Source organism: Erythranthe guttata, chromosome 6 (genome assembly GCF_056151865.1).
Source record: "Erythranthe guttata isolate IM_541 chromosome 6, IM_541, whole genome shotgun sequence".
NCBI lineage: Eukaryota > Viridiplantae > Streptophyta > Magnoliopsida > Lamiales > Phrymaceae > Erythranthe > Erythranthe guttata.
The window spans coordinates 12306449-12311954 of record NC_142538.1 but is presented as its reverse complement, the minus strand read 5'-3'; the positions used below and the strand labels follow the sequence as shown (position 1 = coordinate 12311954).

The 5506-nt window shown below is 42.7% G+C and overlaps 1 pseudogene across 1 annotated transcript; it reads left to right on the top strand.

The window, feature by feature from the left end:
- The first annotated feature begins 283 nt into the window (after nt 1–283).
- On the top strand, nt 284–3339 carry LOC148770172 (uncharacterized; annotated as a pseudogene). The gene has a single exon (XR_016031837.1). The product of XR_016031837.1 is annotated as an uncharacterized LOC148770172 (transcript).
- Nucleotides 3340–5506: the final 2167 nt, after the last annotated feature.

Below are 5506 nucleotides of genomic sequence, written 5' to 3'. Positions count from 1 at the left end.
ATCTCTTCTCTCTCTCGAAGATCCTCGAAGATCCTCGAAGTGTTGCAGTAACTGCTCTACGTTTGCAATGAAGACTGCAACTTCGGATTCATCAAGTATGGGCGTAGTTACAAGGAGTATGGCTAAGAAACTGCAGGCATCCTCCGAGACTAGCTCGACACCGCAAATCATTGAGAAAGGCTCATCACCTCTCGTCAACACAGGTGAAGACGTGGAAGAATCTAGAGAAGCTTCATCATCCACGACCCGTTCAACATCAACTTACTCTGAGGTGGCCCCCGTCATGACGACACATGCTACGACCATGGAGGAGCAAATGGCGATCTTGACCAAGGCCATTGAAGGGCTAACAAAGCACATTCAAGAACAAGACTCCCAAATTGCGATGTTGAGGAACAAGGTTGACGGTAGTCACAACATGGGAAAACAAGGTGAAATCACACTGAAGCTGAAACTTCTGCAAGGCGACATCCAACCGAAAGAGAGAAGAGCTTGGCTGAAGAATTCCAGATTTCGTCAGAGGGGTTGATTCCTATAGACCAATTGAAGGAGTTCATCATGGGAACTATCAAGAACAAATTCGATGAGGGTTCAAAATCGTCGTCAACATACACCAAGCCATACACTCTAAGAGTAGACGACTTGAAGATGCCAATCGGTTACCAACCTCCAAAATTTCAGCAATTTGATGGCAAGGGCAACCCAAAACAGCACGTGGCACATTTCGTTGAAACTTGTAACAATGCCGGGACTTTCGGAGACTATCTCGTTAAACAATTCGTCCGATCATTGAAGGGGAATGCTTTCGATTGGTATACGGACCTAGAACCGAACTCAATTGACAGTTGGAGTCAGATGGAACAAGAATTTTTGAATCGCTTCTACAGCACCCGAAGAACAGTGAGCATGATCGAGCTCACAAACTCTCGCCAATGGAAAGAAGAAGCCGTCATTGACTACATTAACCGTTGGAGGAATTTAAGCCTGAATTGCAAGGATCGATTGTCAGAGGCTTCAGCTATCGAGATGTGCATTCAAGGGATGCAATGGGGACTCCGATATATCCTGCAAGGGATTCAACCTAAGACTTTCGAAGAGTTAGCCACTAGAGCACACGACATGGAGTTGAGCATTATGGCTAGTGGAGTTGAGGGACCACCAGTTCAAGAGCCTCGACAGTCGAAAGAAAAACAGGACTTTCGGAAGAGGGGTAGAGTTTTCTCTAAGACCTCAAGCAAAGAATCTTTGGCAGTGAATGCAACCCCTATCAAATTTCAAGGAAAAGTGAACGGAAACAATGAGGAAAAACAAGATTTTTTCCAAGAAAGAAGAAGACTTACTCTAAAAGAAATGCAAGCAAGGGAATATCCGTTCCTCGACACTGATGTGGCTGGAATATTTGACGATTTGCTAGGTTTAAAACTTATCGAGTTGCCTGAAATGAAGCGCCCCGAAGAAGCTAACAAGACCGATGACCCAAAATACTGCAAGTATCATCGGTTGGTCGGGCACCCAATTCATGATTGCTTCGTATTCAAAGATAAAGTTATGCAGCTAGCTCGCCAAGGGAAGATATCACTTGAAGAGATCAGGGCCACTACAAATTTTATCGTCAGCACTTTCGAGTCCTTTGACATGACGACAACGAACGTACACGAAGAAGATGATGATTGTATCAACATCTCATGCAACGCGAAAATTGAAAAGGAGATCGCTGCTAGTGGAACGACTCCATCTCCAAATGAAGTTTGTACCGTGATTGGTAAATGCATGTCAACAATGACTTTTGCTGATGAAGATTTACTTCTTGGTTCCAAACCACACAATAGGCCATTGTTTGTTGCCGGCTACGCTCGTGAGCAGAAGGTGAACAGAATTTTAATCGATGGAGGTTCTGCAGTCAATATTTTGCCGTTGCACATGTTAAAGGAATTGGGGATCTCCACGGATGAACTCAAAACTAGTCGCTTGATGATCCAAGGATTTAATCAAGAAGGACAAAAGACCCTTGGTATCATAAGGATAGAGTTGTTAATGGATGATATGTTGTCCAGTGCGCTGTTTCATGTCATTGATGCAAGAACCTCATATCGCATGCTTCTCGGGCAACCTTGGATACATGAGAATAGTGTGGTTCCTTCTTCTTGGCACCAATGCTTCAAGTATTGTCGAGACGGAGTAGTTAAAATGATACCCGCCGATGATAAACCGTTCACCGAGGCAGAAACCCACTTTGCCGATGCTAAGTACTATCTTGATGATGAGAAGACGGTGAAGGCCAAAGAAATTCTACCAGTCGAAGAACCAAAGCGAAGAAATAATCAAGACAAGGATCCTTTAGCGTGTGAGGCTTTGAAAGATTTGATGTTTCCCCTAATACCAATTGACGAGAAGCGATCAACTTCTCAACCACCTAAAGGATTTGTTCATCCCACAGAAGGAATCCAAGAGGAATGCGAAGAATTCTCCGAGTCCCAAATGACAAAATGTTTTGGCCCAAAAACTTATAAACTCTTAGTGAAAGCCGGTTACAACCCATGTGAAGATTCTACACTGGGAAGGCTCCCTGCCGAAGTTGTTGGCGAAAAGATGCATGGCCTCAATACTACTCAGATAATGTTGAAAGAAAATGGACATGCTATTCAAAGTCCTCGAGTTGGTTTTGGATTTGTTCCACAAAAGCCAATTCGTATTGCTATCAATAGAGCTACCAGTTATTACATAATCGAAGATGAATTCTCATCAACAGACGATTTTCTTGAAAGTGGAACAAAAGTGAGAAGAACATCCGTCTTTGATAGGCTTACACCATCTGTCTTCGATACACTTGCGCCATCCGTCTTTGATAGACTTGGACCACTTAGAGAGTGGGGGCATGAAAAAGGCAACAAGCGAGGGTTCGATAGACTTACGCCATCCGTTTTAGATAGGCTTGGACCACTTAGAAAGTGGGGACATAAAAGAAGCAACAAGCAAGAGTTGGGTGTCTCTAATACTAAAATCACCAAAACACGAATGATTCGAAGTTCGGTTCCATCTCGCATGAAACGGCGTACTTATTTGACCATATCATGTGGTGAAGAGTTGAAGGCTAAAATGCGAACTGTCGTCTTTACAAAAATCCAAGATGACGAGGAAGATGACAGAGAAAGTGTGGCATCATCGTATCATATCACTTTAAGTGAGATAGACGTGATTGAGGAAGAAGACGCTGAAACTGCTCCACCCGAGCTTGAAGAAGGAGTCAAAGCCACGATCGATGAGTTAAAGGAAATAAATTTAGGAGACACAGAGAATCCTCGACCAATCTACATTAGCACCTTATTGACTATGAATTAAGAAGAGACTTATGTTGAATTGTTGCACGAGTTCAAGGATGTGTTAGCATGGTCTTATAAAGAAATGCCCGGATTGGACCCAAAAGTGGCAATACATTATCTCTCCGCGAAGAAAGAAGCTCGCCCTGTGAAGCAAGGCCAACGTAGATTTAGACCTGAATTAGTTCCTGCAATTGAAGCTGAAGTGAATAAACTTATTGAGGTTGGTTTCATTCGAGAAGTCAAGTACCCAACATGGATTTCAAGTATTGTCCCTGTCAGAAAGAAGAATGGACAAATTTGTGTGTGTTGTGACTTTAGAGATTTGAACGAAGCATGCCCTAAGGACGACTTTCCAATGCCAATAGCCGAACTAATGATTGATGCTACTACGGGCCACGAAGCATTATCATTTATGGATGGATCGTCCGGATACAATCAAATACGAATGGCGCCGAGAGATGAAGAATTAACAGCCTTTCGCACTCCTAAGGGCATCTATTGCTATAAAGTGATGCCATTTGGCTTGAAAAATGCCGGTGCTACATACCAAAGAGCCATGCAGAAGATATTTGATGACATGCTCCATAAAGATGTTGAATGTTATGTGGATGACTTTGTGGTTAAATCCAAAAGAAGGGAAGATCATCTCCAAAATTTGAGAAAAGTCTTCGAGCGCTTGAGAAGGTACCAATTGAAGATGAATCCATTGAAATGTGCATTTGGTGTTACTTCGGGGAAGTTTCTTGGATTCGTAGTTCGTCACCGAGGCATAGAAATCGAACAAGCCAAGATTGATGCAATTTTAAAGATTCGCGAGCCTAGGAACATTCATGAACTCAAAAGTTTGCAAGGAAAGTTGGCATACCTAAGAAGGTTCATTTCAAACTTAGCCGGTCGACGTCAACCATTCAGCCGACTCATGAAGAAAAATGTTCCCTTTGAATGGGATGAAGCTTGCACTAGTGCCTTTGAAAGTATAAAATCGTATTTAACGAAGCCTCATGTGTTGATTGCACCAGTGCCCGGACGATCGTTAATACTCTATATTGCTGCTCAAGAACGATCTGTCGGAGCTTTACTAGCCCAGGAGAATGATGATGGAAAAGAGAGCGCCTTATACTACTTGAGTAGAACAATGACACCAAATGAATTGAACTACTCGCCAATCGAAAAGACATGCTTAGCGCTCATTTTTGCACCTCAAAAGTTAAAGCATTATTTTCAAGCACATGTTGTCCGCCTAATCTCAAGGATGAATCCTCTAAAGTATGTCATGTCAAAACCCGTCCTATCCGACAGACTCGCAAGGTGGTACCTGCAATTGCAGCAATTTGACATAACATATATTCCACAAAAAGCTGTGAAAGGACAAGTTCTAGCCGATTTCTTTGCGGATCACCCTATCCCTGCAGAGTGGGAGTTATCTGATGATCTACCCCCCGATGAAGATGTTCTTGTGATTGAAGCTAGTCCTCCTTGGAAGATGTATTTTGATGGAGCTTCTCACAGAGAAGGAGCAGGCGCCGGAGTAGTATTCGTCACATCCAACGACGAAGTGTTGCCTCAATCTTTTACCTTAACACAAAATTGCTCTAACAATGTTGCTGAATATCAAGCTCTTATCCTTGGGCTAGAAATGGCAGTTGATATAAAGCAACTAAATTTGGAGGTATATGGAGACTCCAAGTTGGTGATCAATCAGATACTCGGATCATACGAAGTAAAGAAGCTCGATTTACTCCCTTATGTGGATTACGCTAAAAGACTTATCGGATACCTTGGTGATGTGACAATAGAACATGTGCCTAGAAAGGATAACAAACAAGCAGATGCACTGGCAAAACTTGCTTCTACTTTAGCCATGCCCGAAGACGGAGCTCGTATATCAATTTTCAAGAGATGGGTCGTACCACCAATCTTTGAACAAGAAGAAATTTAAGAAGACGAAACTCGAGTGGTTTACGTGTTTGAAATCGAGAAAGAAGACTGGCGTCAATCATTTGTGGATTACTTGAAGTACGAAAAGTTGCCTAATGATCCACGTCAAAGAGTTGATATTCGACGTCGTGCAGCTCGTTTCATCTACTACAAAGATACACTTTACAGACGTTCATTTGATGGAGTCTTCCTGAGATGTTTAGGTGATGACGAAGCCGTTCAAGCCATAGAAGAAGCTCATTCCGGAA